Source organism: Bufo gargarizans, unplaced genomic scaffold (assembly GCF_014858855.1).
Source record: "Bufo gargarizans isolate SCDJY-AF-19 unplaced genomic scaffold, ASM1485885v1 fragScaff_scaffold_281_pilon, whole genome shotgun sequence".
Lineage (NCBI taxonomy): Eukaryota > Metazoa > Chordata > Amphibia > Anura > Bufonidae > Bufo > Bufo gargarizans.
The window spans coordinates 221,261-237,988 of record NW_025334079.1 but is presented as its reverse complement, the minus strand read 5'-3'; the positions used below and the strand labels follow the sequence as shown (position 1 = coordinate 237,988).

At 43.8% G+C, this 16,728-nt stretch overlaps 1 long non-coding RNA gene across 3 annotated transcripts in view; it reads left to right on the top strand.

The window, feature by feature from the left end:
- Positions 1-344: 344 nt before the first annotated feature.
- Positions 345-16,728, top strand: part of LOC122922361 — a 38,769-nt gene continuing 22,385 nt past the window's right edge. The window contains exons 1-3 of one of the 3 annotated variants that reach the window (XR_006387129.1): positions 345-545; positions 9,995-10,132; positions 10,493-11,045. This is a non-coding gene — a long non-coding RNA (uncharacterized LOC122922361). Of the gene's footprint in view, positions 546-9,845; positions 9,922-9,994; positions 10,133-10,492; positions 11,046-16,728 lie in introns of those variants that run through there. The other 2 variants (XR_006387130.1, XR_006387128.1) reach the window with 2 other exon arrangements.

The following is a 16,728-nucleotide window of genomic DNA, read 5'->3' as shown; positions in this document are numbered from 1 at the left end:
AGCTGTGCATGTCCACAGCTCTACAGGGTAAAAAGAGATGACAGAATCCCTTTAATACAGCATGAAGGCTTTCTTAATGAACCTGATCCAGATCTTTGCTCGTCAGCTGCTTACGGACACTAGTGAGTGTGGCAATTGAGCAAGCACTGCCAGAATATCTGCTGGCCAGTAACCTCGTCCAGGCAGTCGCAGTTCACACTGTGAACTTTCCAAATGGTTATTAATAAACCTCATTCTGCAACATCTGATCTGTTCCTCTGAGTTGGGCGCTGAACGTCACTATGAAATCTATTTGAACCCATTATAAAATATGTGTCCACGTGTCAATGCCGCACACTCGGGGACATGTTGTAAGCTCACCTGCTGCGGATCTATTCTCTCAACTAGCCTTACAGTAAATTCCCGATAGAGATGGGAGCAGATGGCTGGAATACTGCCGAGCTGGCGGGAAACGATGAAGGAATATTTCAGCTGGATCCAGAGTCTGGATTTTTATGTACTCTCAAGCCCTATGATCGGAAGACAAGGGATCGTACACCGTAACGGTAACAAACCCAAGATGTATACGGCATGGCGGTCACGTGTGTACTAACTGAGATTTATGCAAACATACTGTATGTGGAGATGAGCGTCTCAGGAACAGATTAACCAAAAATAATCAATTCTCATATTCTGTGTAACATCGAAAGGCAGTATTACAGTAGTTATATTCCTGTCCATAGGAGGCAGTATTATAGTAGTTATATTCTTATATATAGGAGCAGTATTATAGTAGTTATATTCCTGTCCATAGGAGGAGTATTATAGTAGTTATATTCTTGTACATAGTAGGCAGTATTATAGTAGTTATATTCTTGTACATAGGAGGCAGTATTATAGCAGTTATATTCTTGTACATAGGAGCAGTATTATAGTAGTTATATTCTTGTACATAGGAGCAGTATTATAGTAGTTATATTCCTGTCCATAGGAGGAGTATTATAGTAGTTATATTCTTGTCCATAGTAGGCAGTATTATAGTAGTTATATTCTTGTACATAGGAGGCAGTATTATAGCAGTTATATTCTTGTACATAGGAGCAGTATTATAGTAGTTATATTCTTGTACATAGGAGCAGTATTATAGTAGTTATATTCTTGTACATAGGAGGCAGTATTATAGTAGTTATATTCTTGTACATAGGAGCAGTATTACAGTAGTTATATTCTTGTACATAGGAGGCAGTATTACAGTAGTTATATTCCTGTCCATAGGAGGCAGTATTATAGTAGTTATATTCCTGTACATAGGAGCAGTATTATAGTAGTTATATTCCTGTACATAGGAGCAGTATTATAGTAGTTATATTCTTGTACATAGGAGCAGTATTATAGTAGTTATATTCTTGTACATAGGAGCAGTATTATAGTAGTTATATTCTTGTACATAGGAGCAGTATTATAGTAGTTATATTCTTGTACATAGGAGGCAGTATTATAGTAGTTATATTCTTGTATATAGGAGCAGTATTATAGCAGTTATATTCCTGTACATAGGAGCAGTATTATAGCAGTTATATTCTTGTACATAGGAGCAGTATTATAGCAGTTATATTCTTGTACATAGGAGCAGTATTATAGCAGTTATATTCTTGTCCATAGGAGCAGTATTATAGCAGTTATATTCTTGTCCATAGGAGCAGTATTATAGTAGTTATATTCTTGTCCATAGGAGCAGTATTATAGTAGTTATATTCTTGTCCATAGGAGCAGTATTATAGTAGTTATATTCCTGTACATAGGAGCAGTATTATAGCAGTTATATTCTTGTACATAGGAGCAGTATTATAGCAGTTATATTCTTGTACATAGGAGCAGTATTATAGTAGTTATATTCTTGTATATAGGAGCAGTATTATAGTAGTTATATTCTTGTACATAGGAGGGAGTATTATAGTAGTTATATTCTTGTACATAGGAGCAGTATTATAGTAGTTATATTCTTGTCCATAGGAGCAGTATTATAGTAGTTATATTCTTGTACATAGGAGGCAGTATTATAGTAGTTATATTCTTGTATATAGGAGCAGTATTATAGTAGTTATATTCTTGTACATAGCAGGCAGTATTATAGTAGTTATATTCTTGTACATAGGAGCAGTATTATAGTAGTTATATTCTTGTACATAGGAGGCAGTATTATAGTAGTTATATTCTTGTACATAGGAGGCAGTATTATAGTAGTTATATTCTTGTACATAGGAGCAGTATTATAGTAGTTATATTCTCGTACATGGGAGGCAGTATTATAGTAGTTATATTCCTGTACATAGGAGGCAGTATTATAGTAGTTATATTCTTGTACATAGGAGCAGTATTATAGTAGTTATATTCTTGTACATTGGAGCAGTATTATAGTAGTTATATTCTTGTATATATAGGAGCAGTATTATAGTAGTTATATTCTTGTACATAGGAGGCAATTTTTATTGTAAAAAACAAAACAAGTACAATTTAAATTAAACACAAATTTCAGTTTAAAACAAAAATCACATTCAGGGCTCGTACAATAATTACTGTACTATAGAAAACACAAAGGAAGTTTTAACTTAAAGAGTCCATGCCTTTTAGAGAAAAATAATAAGATAATCATTTCTAATCCAGATGTACATTCCTCCACAATTTGTTGTTATGGTTCCTACTCATCTCCAATGACTTTATCCACCTGAGCTTAGACATTATTTGTCTGACTGCGGTCATATATTGAAAGGCCTCGCTGTGCAGGGACACCCGGGTTCCTGCATGCCAATGATAATACTTAAGGGTGGATATTATCAGATAGTGTACACCTGTCTATATTACCATTAGTAGATGGAACACCTTAGATGATGTCAGGATATTTCAGGGACTGCAACCACGAGATCTTTAAGCTGTCAGACACTTCCCTCCATATTTTCCTACCTCCCCTGCACTCCGTTATGAAATGTTTCATGGTCTCTTCTTGTGGACATCCCAGGGGACACTTGCTATCTGACTGAGACAAGTACTTTAAAATTACCTCTGACAAAGAGCCTCCCATGTAGTGACAGCCAGGCAATATCATAGAGTTTAGCGGGGAGTCGCTTCCCATTGAGGAACCTCAGACTTTCCTGCATAGTGGTGGTCGGACAATCTCTCAGAGCATATGGAGAGCTAAAGAAATCCCTACATATCTTAATGTACAGTCCTTTCCTTGTCTTACTCACAATGAAATACTTCTCTAGCCTCCACTTTCTGACACATTTCAGGGCATAGTCGGGGTACTGGGGGAGGTAGTCCTGCGTCCATCTCCTCCTCCCCGAGACTGCCGCCTCGCACCCAAGACTCTGCAAAAGGCAATATCCAGTCCCGGAAACTGTTCACCCACAGGGAGGTCTTCTGAGTCCAGGCAACCAAAATTAAACTTTTAAAAACATGGATTCAAACACCACCCTTGGATTTATCACATCCAGCCCACCCTCTCTCCTCTGCAGGTAGGTGATCCCTCTTTATCAGGTTCAACCTGTTCCGCCAAAGAAGCTGGAAGAACAGGCTAAAGAGCCTAGCCGAGAAAGATTCTGGCAAAGGAAAAATGACAGATATGTACAGGAAGAAAGGGACCAGGTAAGTCTTCAGCATTTTAACCCTTTCTCTATAGGTCAGCCTCCAGTTCTGAACCTTTGCATTTCTGGCTTCCAATTTATCCTGGCGTTATCATCCCTCCCAGATTTAACCCCTAAGATCTTAATATAGATGGAGACTTTCGCAAATTGTGGCAGATCAAAGTCTGGTTCAGAATTCAGTGTCCAGAAAGCTTGACTCTTCAAGATTGACCAGAGACCCTGAGGCCTCCGAGTAGCTTCCGATGGCTGCCGACAACATCTACACCTCACGAGGCTCAGATATCACCACAGTAACATCATCCGCATAAGCAACAACACTCAGAGGCAATCAGTGGGGGACCGGCACCCCCTGAAAAATCACACTCCTGCAGTGACCTCAGAAACGGGTCTAAGGCAAACACATACAGCAGTGGAATCAATGGGCAACGTTGTCTCACCCCTACCTCAACCCTGAACGTGTCACCCTGCCAACCATTGATCAGAGGAAAGCTCTCTGCCTCTCTATACAAGGTTTTCAGCCAATCAATAAATTGTCTCGGAATACCGTACTTTGACAAAGTGGCCCATAGATACTCGTGGTCTACTCTGTCAAAGGCTTTAGCCTGGTCAAGACCAACAACATATCTCCCACACCTCAGAGCTTTACATCTCTCAAACATCTCCCTTATCGAGATGACTGCTCCAGAGATGTTCCGCCCTTTCACTGTGCCAAACTGACAGCCTGCCAACAGTGCCCAGGACAAACAGACTAATCTACAAAACAGGATTTTTGCCAGGATCTTCCTGTCGACATTCAAGAGGGCAATCGGCCTCCAGTTCTTGATGTCACTAGGCTCCTTACCTTTAGACAGCAGAATTAATGAGGACACCCTCATGGATGGAGGCATCAGGTGATTTTCTAGACAATTTTTGTACACGTCCACAAGGATTGGAGCCAAGTGGTCTCTGAATTTCTTATAGAATTCTGCGGTAATACCGTCCGGACCTGGTGCCTTCTCCAGATGTAGCTGATCAATGGCCACTTTAACCTCCTCCACCATCAATTCTGCTTTTAAAGAAGAAAAGTCCACATTATTAGTATCAGGGCCTGGAGTTGCATCAAGTTTAAGTCATCTTATCTTTATCCAAAGCCTTCCTCTGAAATAAGTCAGCATAGTAAAATCTCACCACCCCCAGGATACCCTCCTGAGATTTCTGCAAAACACCCTGGGAGTCAGTGAGACCTGTGACCACCTTGTTTACTACACGCTCCCGGCAGTTCTCAAAGGGATCAGGTGACCCTAAGGACCCATAATCCCGTTCAAGAACCAGGGAGGTGTACCTGCTGTACTGATACTGCCTTATCTCAGATTTCAGTCGGTTTATCTTTTGTTGGTCCCCCCCATCTGCCAAATACAGTGACTCCAATTCTTTCCGCAGCTTGAGATACTGGCTGTACTTACTCTTCCCTTTCTTAAATGACAGTCTCCTTAAGAGGGATCTGATCTCCTCCTTGACGTCCTCCCACCAGTCAGCCATGCTATCATAAAAGTCCACTCTCTCTAGTTGTTGCTGAAAAAGAGAGTGGACACAATCCTGGGCATAAGGATCCTCCAGGAGACTGGAGTTAAGTCTCCATAGCCCTCTACCAACATCTGGATGCTCAGTGGCCCCTAAACAGAAAGACAAGGCCAAGCGGTCAGAGAACGGGACAATTTTCTCACACATCCCACTAACCACTTCTGAAGGGTTTACAAAAGCCATATCAATGCGACTACTTCTGTCTGCACAGGAATATGTACATTTTGGCTTCCTACCACCCTGTGTGAACACATCGCTGAGGCCTGCCTGCTGGATCATGCTATTTAGGACCTTGGAGTCCCGGGTCACTGCTCGGCCAGAGGATCTGTCATCCGATGTCCCAGTGACATTGAAATCTCCAGCCAACACCGCTGGGACAAAGGTAAAAATATACTGCTTAACCTCAATAAATAACTGGACCCTTTCCGCCACTGACTGTGGGCCATAGATATTAATGAGCCGGAGTCTTCTACCATGGATTGTGACCTCCTGGACAAGACGCCGACCCATAATAACTTCTGTCAGTCTGTGTACAGTCACATCATTGGTGGAAAACAATATAGCAACCCCGGCATAAGGCTCCACAGCCAGCGACCAGAAAGAAGGACCAGACCTCCATTCCCCCTCAGCCTCACGTAGAAGTCCTGATGTGGTCAGATGCGTCTCCTGTAAGAAGATGACATCTGCATCAAGAGATCTCAGGTGGTCATACACTATGTGCCTTGTCTTTCTTACTTTAATACTATTGACATTGCTGGAAAGCAATTTTAAAGAGAACCCGGCCATCATCACACAGCACAGGAAGAGCAGCGAGGTAATACCCATCATCATAGGTCGGACTCGCCCTGCTTACCACCTGTCTCCATGTCCGATTCTACAACATAGGGTTTCCTTTTGTTGGGGGTGTGTTGGAGCTGAAGCGTTTAGCCTGGGTTTCTTTTGTGATGTTTTTTCTTTCTTTCCTCCTCCCCTGATCATTCAATGAATTCACTTGATTCACATGACCATGGCAAGAGGAGACATTTAAAAAACCCCAGAGCTAGTCGCACCTTGAGGTTATGACTAAGACCTTAAGTTCGAAACATGTAAACCTGACCGGAGGTGGTGGGAGGTGATATCCACTGATTGTTTCCTATGATTATGAACATCAAATTAAAGACAAGCTACAAAAGATACTATCCAGTGCTGGAACCCCATTTATTCTTTCATATGCGAAAAAAGCCGACCTTGACTCGTTCCCTGCACGGACATTGGTGGGTGAGCTGGACTTATTCTATTTAGTTTGAATCCAATCTGGGAGGTCTTTTTTTGGCACCTTAATGTTTGAATCTTACTACAGTCCTCCTTTTAAAGGCCTGACCTGTATAGCGAGTGCCAGAGGAAAAAAATTCAGTGCCGCAGCTCCAGACATTACCGGGGGGGGGGGGGGGGGGGGGGACCTGGCGGGGTTCAGGGCCTTGACTTATTGGGGGGGGGTGACTGCACTAGAGGTGCCACTCACACCTTCTGTGCTTGAGGGTAAAGGTGGAAAATCACCCTCATTACTCTGCGGAGATTCCTCCCGCTCGTCCACCTCTATGCCATCCTCAGATATCTCCAATACAGACTGTACATTCCCCCCAGACACTGACCCCTCGGGTACATGTCCACCATCACCCCCAGTCTCTGCCCCCAGCAGTAGAGATCTGCTCTGCCACCCCATCACCTGTATGTACAGATAGATGTCCATTGTCCTGCTGCTTCTGCACTGTGCCTCCTGGGACTTAGTAGTAGTTATATTCTTGTACATAGGAGCAGTATTATAGTAGTTATATTCCTGTACATAGGAGGCAGTATTATAGTAGTTATATTCTTGTACATAGGAACAGTATTATAGTAGTTATAGTCTTGTACATAGGAGCAGTATTATAGTAGTTATATTCTTGTACATAGGAGCAGTATTATAGTAGTTATATTCTTGTACATAGGAGGCAGTATTATAGTAGTTATATTCCTGTCACCACCAGACATCTGAGAAGCTCTGACAGACGTCTAGAACATCCTCCTTGAGGTTCCTTTGTTTTGCTTTCATTTTCTCATCTCGTTAGCCTCTCTCAGCTGTCATGTAGTTGCACTGATTTCATCCCTTTAAATCCTTTTCCCATAGTGCATCACTTTGCAGTTTATACAACTTCCTGGAGTGTGTGCATGCTGTTCCTACTTCTCAGTCTTCTACATGATAAGTTTTGTTTTTCTGTTTGCTGGATCCCAGGTGACCCTGATTCCCTCCGTATCTAGTGTAGGGAGCCGGTGGTCGTGTCCCGTCACTATTATAGGGTGTTCAGGTGTTATACAGTCGAGGTACGAGGATATGCGATCATCTACCATTGGGATTTTCGCATAGGCTGAGCAGTCAGGGAGAGAGCCAGGTCTGATGCAGGACTCTCCCTTTTTGTTCCTTAGTTTTGGATCCAGTCAGTCGTATATTCATTTTGTGTTTTCTAGTTTCCTGCACACCTTCCGTGACAATTCCTGTACATAGGAGCAGTATTATAGTAGTTATATTCTTGTACATAGGAGCAGTATTATAGTAGTTATATTCTTGTACATAGGAGCAGTATTATAGTAGATATATTCTTGTACATAGGAGGCAGTATTATAGTAGATATATTCTTGTACATAGGAGGCAGTATTATAGTAGATATATTCTTGTACATAGGAGGCAGTATTATAGTAGTTATATTCTTGTACATAGGAGCAGTATTATAGTAGTTATATTCTTGTACATAGGAGCAGTATTATAGTAGTTATATTCTTGTACATAGGAGCAGTATTATAGTAGTTATATTCCTGTACATAGGAGCAGTATTATAGTAGTTATATTCCTGTACATAGGAGCAGTATTATAGTAGATATATTCTTGTACATAGGAGGCAGTATTATAGTAGATATATTCTTGTACATAGGAGCAGTATTATAGTAGTTATATTCCTGTACATAGGAGCAGTATTATAGTAGTTATATTCTTGTACATAGGAGCAGTATTATAGTAGTTATATTCTTGTACATAGGAGGCAGTATTATAGTAGATATATTCTTGTACATAGGAGGCAGTATTATAGTAGTTATATTCTTGTACATAGGAGCAGTATTATAGTAGTTATATTCTTGTACATAGGAGGCAGTATTATAGCAGTTATATTCCAGTACATAGGAGGCAGTATTATAGTAGTTATATTCCTGTACATAGGGGCAGTATTATAGTAGTTATATTCCTGTACATAGGAGCAGTATTATAGCAGTTATATTCCTGTACATAGGAGCAGTATTATAGCAGTTATATTCCTGTACATAGGAGCAGTATTATAGTAGTTATATTCCTGTACATAGGAGCAGTATTATAGTAGTTATATTCCTGTACATAGGAGGCAGTATTATAGTAGTTATATTCTTGTACATAGGAGGCAGTATTATAGCAGTTATATTCCAGTACATAGGAGGCAGTATTATAGTAGTTATATTCCTGTACATAGGAGCAGTATTATAGTAGTTATATTCCTGTACATAGGAGCAGTATTATAGTAGTTATATTCCTGTACATAGGAGCAGTATTATAGCAGTTATATTCCTGTACATAGGAGCAGTATTATAGTAGTTATATTCCTGTACATAGGAGCAGTATTATAGTAGTTATATTCTTGTACATAGGAGGCAGTATTATAGCAGTTATATTCCAGTACATAGGAGGCAGTATTATAGTAGTTATATTCCTGTACATAGGGGCAGTATTATAGTAGTTATATTCCTGTACATAGGAGCAGTATTATAGTAGTTATATTCCTGTACATAGGAGCAGTATTATAGTAGTTATATTCCTGTACATAGGAGCAGTATTATAGCAGTTATATTCCTGTACATAGGAGCAGTATTATAGTAGTTATATTCCTGTACATAGGAGCAGTATTATAGCAGTTATATTCCTGTACATAGGAGCAGTATTATAGTAGTTATATTCCTGTACATAGGAGCAGTATTATAGTAGTTATATTCCTGTACATAGGAGGCAGTATTATAGTAGTTATATTCCTGTACATAGGAGGCAGTATTATAGTAGTTATATTCCTGTACATAGGAGGCAGTATTATGCTAGTCATATCATTGTACATAGGAGGCAGTATTATAGTAGTTATATTCCTGTACATAGGGGCAGTATTATAGCAGTTATATTCCTGTACATAGGAGCAGTATTATAGCAGTTATATTCCTGTACATAGGAGCAGTATTATAGTAGTTATATTCCTGTACATATGAGCAGTATTATAGCAGTTATATTCCTCAGTGTACTGCTGGGGCAGAAGGCGCCGTCTTCTCAGTTTACTGCTCGGAGATCTCAGTTTGCATAGTGTGTGTGCGGTGAGATTAACTGACTGACCCTTTAGAGATGACATTTTGGAGATGAATGAATGAAAATACAGCGAGCATGTGACTGTTTGTTCCACGTCCTCTACTGGAAGTGCCGCTACGGATCTGCTCTTAGATGTCAGTACAAAACTTCCCACACCCTAAGGCTGGCAGCTAAAATGTCAGGCTCAAGATATAGGACCATTATAGCCTGCTAATCTCAAAGGCCGGCCTGTTTCATCAGTAGGTGATAGATACAGAGCACCATGTGTGCTGAGAGGTCTGCGGGGCCCCACAAGGCTCCACACCGGGATACTGAGGCCGAAGTATTGATTCCAAATTCCCACTGGTCAAAGGAAGGGTAAGGTCTAGATTTCCTCTGATTGCGGCCTGTGAATTGAGGACTGTGACCATCGTTCTCATTTATTCTTTAGGGTTAGATTGGAGACACGTCTGACGTCACAACCCTCGCAGCAGCAGTTGTTATCCAGATTTTCCTAAATTCGAGGACAGCAAATAATTTACACTAATGCACCTTGTATACCGCTGTATGACGCAGTAGAAGCCGGAGGGTATGTGTGACCTTGGATTCCTCTGACCATTTGTATCAGTTTGGAATCCTCCCGTGTCTTAACCCCATTCTATAGACCACGCACCCACTAATGGCACGTTTTTACCCATTGAAAACAATGCTGAGATCAGACAAATACAGAAAGAGCCCAAAATCATCAGTTGTCATCATTTGCACAATTTAGGGCACAGTACGTGAAGTTGTGCTTTATTGTCAATGGATGCACATCATCAATCTGACTATCCTGCATGTGGCGGTGGTTTCCGGCCGCTTTGCACTTGCTGCATGTCCTACCCCCATAGTGTTAGAAGATGACTGCAGAGCATTTCATAATTCTATGCATTTTCTCTATCACGTGCAGGCGTTGCTTTCATGCAGATGATCCGTTCCCAGAGAATGCAGATTTATGTTGCACAATCCTGGACAGTGAGAAGAACGTCTTCCAGATAGACAGGAGTCTGGAGCAGCGTCCCTACCAGACGGAGGCGACACCAGGACTGGAGCTGCCAGACGCAGGGAGTAGTGCAGCCCTGGAGGGAACCTGTTGAGGGCAGCATACATTGGTGCGATGCCCTGAGCCCCGGTCAGTAATATCTCTACTGGGCAGCCCAGGAATAAGAGGACGCCCCGTGCACTGAGTGGACTGCAGCGCGCGGCTGACTCCGGAGTCGCTCCATACAGATTTCCGCAGAGCGACTGGGTTAGTTCATGTGATCCAGGGTTCTGCTAAGAGAATCTCTCTCCAGTTTATACTCAGCGCGTAATATTGGTGAAAGGTTCGCCTTATAAAATGCAGATTTACTAATAAGATTGCACCTTGTGATAAACTGCACCAAAATCTGATGCAAATTGGCGCACCTTATTTTAAGAAAATCTTCTGCGTCTAGCTTGACAAGAGGGAGTGGCATCGTGGGAAAGGGGGCACTGCCAACGATGCAACGTGAAGGAAAGGAATTTGTAAAGAAGACTTTAGTTGCTACGGGTGCTTTCACACTAGCGTTATTCTTTTCCGGTGCAGAGTTCCGTCACAGGGGCTCAATACCGGAAAAAAACGCTTCAGTTTAATCCTAATGCATTCTGAATGGAGAGCGATCGTTTCAGGATGCAGCAGGACGTCTTCAGTTCAGCCCCTGCTGCGGTATTTTCTCCGGCCAAAATTGCAGAACACTTGCTGGAATGCTGGATCCGGCATGAATTTCCATTAAAATGTATTAGTGCCGGATCCAGTACCAGAAAAAAGCATCCAGTTACCCAGACTGCGCATGCACAGACCTTTAAAATGCAAAAAAATAATAATACCGGATCCGTTTTTTCTGGATGGCACCAGAGAGACGGATCTGGAATTTCAATGCATTTGTCAGACTGATCCACATCTGGATCCGTCTACAAACGCTATCTGGATTTCCGGATCCGGCAGGCAGTTCTGGCAATAGAACTGTCTTCCGGATCCTCACAACCCAAGTGTGAAATTAGCCTTAAAGGGGTTGTCCAAGTTATATTTATTGATGACCTATCCTCAGGATAGGTCATCAATATCAGATCGGCGGGGGTCCGACACCCGGCACCCCCTCCGATCAGTTGTTTGAAGAGAAGGCGTGCGCGGTGTCAGCGCTGCCTCCTCCTCACGGTTTACCTTCTAGCCGTTGTATCTGCAGTGGTGAGCAGGTGTAATTACACCCAAGCCGCCCCATTCATTTCAATAGGAAGGCTTGGGTGTAATTACACCTGCTCACCACTGCAGGTGCAACGGCTAGAAGGTAAACAGTGACGAGGAGGCAGCGCTGACACCGTGCGAGTCTCCTCTTCAAACAGCTGATCGGAAGGGGTGCCGGGTGTCGGACCCCAGCCAATCTGATATTGATGACCTATCCTGGGGATAGGTCATCAATAAATATAACTTGGACAACCCCTTTAATTTACATTTAGGAAGTGAGTAAGGCTACTTTCACATTAGCGCTTTTCTTTTCCGGCATAGAGTTCCGTCACAGGGGCTCTATACCGGAAAAGAACTGATCAGGCATATCCCCATGCATTCTGAATGGAGAGTAATCCGTTCAGGATGCATCAGGACGTCTTCAGTTCAGTCATTTTGACTGATCAGGCAAAAGAGAAAACCGCAGCATGCTACGGTTCTCTCTCCGGTGAAAAAAACTGAAGACTTGCCTGAACGCCGGATCAGTCTTTCCGGTCTGCACATGCTCAGACCTTTAAAAATGAGAAAATAAATAAATACCGGATCCGTTTTGCCTGATGACACCGGAAAAACGGATCCGGTATTGCCATGCTTTTTTCTGACTGATCAGAATCCTGATCAGTCTGAAAAATGCCTTATCAGTCAGAAAAAATGCCATGCGTCTGCATACAGTCTGCCTGCCGGAATCAAACACCGCAAGTGTGGAAGTACCCTGAGCGATAAAAAAGTGTTTAATGACAAGTTCTGCCACTTTCTACCATGCTCATTATATTCTCACTGTTTTCCATACCTCAGCTTCCTGTCAGTAGATGCGCATTCAATTTTACATCCAGCGGTTGAAAACGTATCTTAATCACATGTAAGGGATTGCTACAATTGTATCTGTCTGGACAACGCTCTCCTGCACTGTGATACATTGTAACAAACCGGGGTTATATCAGCAAGGCGTGGTCCGGACCCGGGATGGAAACCCAAAAGTTTCCATTCACTCACAACAAGCAGACATTTTGAAAATGGAACACACAGTATATTAGAAGAGTTACATAGCTTTCATTTTACATTGGTGACATTTACATAGGACTGGGCACCGGCCCTTCGAGCCCGAGTAAGAATCTTCGTAGAGCGAGCGTTTCTACCACAATTTACATAGGACTGGGCACCGGCCCTTCGAGCCTGAGTAAGATTCTTCGTAGAGCGAGCGTTTCTACCGCAATTTACATAGGACTGGGCACCGGCCCTTCGAGCCCGAGTAAGAATCTTCGTAGAGCGAGCGTTTCTACCACAATTTACATAGGACTGGGCACCGGCCCTTCGAGCCCGAGTAAGAATCTTCGCAGAGCGAGCGTTTCTACCGCAATTTACATAGGACTGGGCACCGGCCCTTCAAGCCTGTGTAAGAATCTTCGTAGAGCGAGCGTTTCTACCGCAATTTACATAGGACTGGGCACCGGCCCTTCGAGCCCGAGTAAGATTCTTCGTAGAGCGAGCGTTTCTACCACAATTTACATAGGACTGGGCACCGGCCCTTCGAGCCTGAGTAAGAATCTTCGTAGAGCGAGCGTTTCTACCGCAATTTACATAGGACTGGGCACCGGCCCTTCGAGCCCGAGTAAGAATCTTCGTAGAGCGAGCGTTTCTACCCCATTGCTGTGCGGTGACACAGACATCCATCAGGCTTTACGTGATGCAGAAAAGCAATGGACGAGTCCAAGCTCTGTCTCCGTCACAATCCGATCGCTGACCGCTTGTGAAGTCCCTTATTGTGGTACGCCCCCAAAACAATATGGAGAAAGGGGGTACTCACTGATCCTCTCTTTCACATGAGTGAGTTTTCCGTATGGGTGCAATGTGTGAAGCATCATTCCGTCCTATATTCTGCGTTATTCACGTATCTCTCGTTACATAGAAGTGAAAGGGGCTTCAGTGGAAAACGGATTGAATCACTTATGGCTGCTAGGAGATGTCGATTATTTTTCTTCAGTTTCTTTTAATGCACTCAAAAAACGCATCAAAAACTGAGTGCATCTGGGTGGAAAAAACTGAAACACTGAACGCAATCGCAGACAAAACTGGCTGAACCTGCACGCAAAACCATCCGTTTTTTTCAATCAGTAACGCAGTGTGAAGGAGGCCATACTGGGTCCTCGCTGGTCTCTGCTTCCTGGTCTGCTCGGAGATGCCTGCTCCACCAATCAGCTACGTCAAGGCTGGACCTGGACGGAAAGACCGGCCCGACCCGGGAAGCGCCACTTCTAATTTCTGACTTACGGGCAGATTATCATCTCTCTGAGGTTTCTTAAGGCTGGAATCACACGTTCCGTTTTTGGTGCGGCTTTTATGACTTTTTTTTTGTGCCAAAACCAGGAGTTAATTTGAAGGAAGGGAGAATATAATGGAAGGATTCACTTCAGATTATCCTCAAAATACCGTCCGTGTCATTCAAGCCTAAAGGCTGCGCGCACCTTTGGGGACAATTTTTATTTATTTATTTTTTGATTGCATTTGACTCATCTTGGGCTCAAAATCATTTTTTCAATTGGCCTTTAATAAAAATATTAATCCATTCTGTCACAAAGGGTTAACAGTTTTTAGCTGTGTGAATTCACTACAGTGTCCTATGGCCACAAACGCCCCAAAAGTCGCTCATGTACTTTTTGGAGCGTCGGGCGTTTTACAGCGCGATCGTACGCGCTGTAAAACGCCCAAGTGTGAACCATTCCCATAGGGAATCATTGGTTTCTCCTTGTTGAGCGTTTTACAGCGCGTAGGAACGCGCTGTAAAACGCTCAGGTGTGAACCCAGCCTAAGAGTCAGAAACACTTATTTCAGAGCGGAACCCGGACATACCCGTATTTTCCCCCAGGCAGCCCCCCTGGGGCTATGCTCGGAGCAGCTCATGCTCCGATGCACTCCCTTGCCCTGGGCTAAATTGCGCAGGGCACAGGCTCTTTTGTTTTTCAATAACACTTCCGCCCGGCAGTGTGTTCGGTGACGTCACCGGCTCTGAAGGGCGGGCTTTAGCGCTGTCCTAGCTGATTTACTGGCATTTACTGACATCAGAGCCAGTGATGTCACCAGGGTTCCTGGCAGCCCCATGGAGAGCCCGATACGTCACCGGATCTCCAAAAAATGCCTTTGCCCTGCGCGATTTAGCACAGGGCAAAGGAGAGCATCAGAGCTGCCGCGGTTGAACTAGAGGGATGTCCGGGTGCAGCTCTGAATCCAGACAACCCCTTTAAGTCACATTCTTAGGCCTCGTGCACACGACCTAAAAACGGGGTCCGTAGGTCCGTGATCCGTGACCGTTTTTTCGTCCGTTGGTCTTCCTTGTTTTTGGGGGATCCACGGACATGAAAAATGAAAAAAAAAATCTAAGTCAAGTTTGCCATTGAAATGATAGGAAAAAATGGACACGGAGCACGGATGCGGATGACAATCTTGTGTGCATCCGTGATTTTTCATGGACCCGTTGACTTGAATGTGTTCGTGAACCGCTGGCCGTGAAAAAAATAGGACAGGTCCTATTTTTTTCACAGCCAGGAAACACGGATCACGGATGCGGCTGCCAAACGGTGCATTTTTCAATTTTTGAAAGTCAATGGGTCCGCAAAAAAAAAACGGAAGACGGCACAATGGCCACGGATGCACACAACGGTCGTGTGCATGAGGCCTTAGTAAGATAAAGATTGAGCTTTAGGGCTGTTTCACACGATCGGATGCTGTGCGTGACATCCGCTGCGTGAATGACATGGCTTTTTTTTTTACAGCCAAATGTGACATTACAGTCTGGATTGCAATATAAAAAACACTGCAAACAATGGCTTTCTCATGTCGGCTTTTTTCGGCTGTTTTCACCACAGAACTAGAAAAGCACCAGAAAAAATCTATGTGCAAATTGTAATAAAACAAAAAAAAAATACATCAAAAAAAATTTTTTTTTTTTAAATGTGTGGAGTCCTGAAGGTTTTGGGTTAAATTTGGCGAATTCTCAGCGTACTACATCCCCCCCCAGCGACCCGCATTAATCATTGACAGTATTGCTGCAGAAGCCTTACGTTTGGCGCTAATGCGTCCAGAACGTCCGTGGATTCTCAGACGGGTGCGAGGCCTTTATTCCGCCTTTTCATTCGATCTGAATAAACTGCCAAAGCTCAGCCCTTTGCGCCACTCCAGGAAGGTCATTGCACTGCGCCCAGGACCAGCAGCTCACAGAGCAGCGTCCGCTAATGGTCCGCTCTGTATGAACGCCGTCCGACCATCTCCTGTGGCGCTAGAGATGAGGAGGAGGAATACGGGATTCGTTGTGATGGGAATCAGGAACTTGTCCAGTGGCTCTGATGGGGAAAGCATTCATTCTCTGGCATCGGAGAGAGGACCAGATCCCAGACGGAATGCGAATCGCTGCAATGGGTCCACAATCCGCATGACACGGAGAGGAAGCCCACAGAAGGACTAGCTCTACGGATCGCTTCTGTGGGATTTCGCTCTGTGCCTCCGCACCGCAGAGAGGACTGAGCCTTGCAGATCGTGGACCCATTCAAGTGAATGGGTCTGCAAACAGCGGGCAAACGGATGGTGCCCGTGCGCTGTGGACCGAGTGCAGCCAGCCAGTGGCACAGGGGCAACACGTGAGGTGCACGGTGGACGGATGAGGGGCCAAATAATATAACACACAGTTCATCAGTTACTCACGGTTAGCAGATAGCCCCCCTGGGCCGGCAGCGCAGTGTGAGGTGGACAGCACAAAATCCTCCGGGGCATGCTCTGTGGTAGGGAGCACCAGCCAAGATGGAGGTTGAGGAGCCCTTGATGTTAGGGGGGCTTAGGGTGCTTGTGGCGGCTGAGTCCCTTGGTGGTATTTGTCGTGACGCCAGTACCGTTAATGGTGGTACAACCAGTGGTGG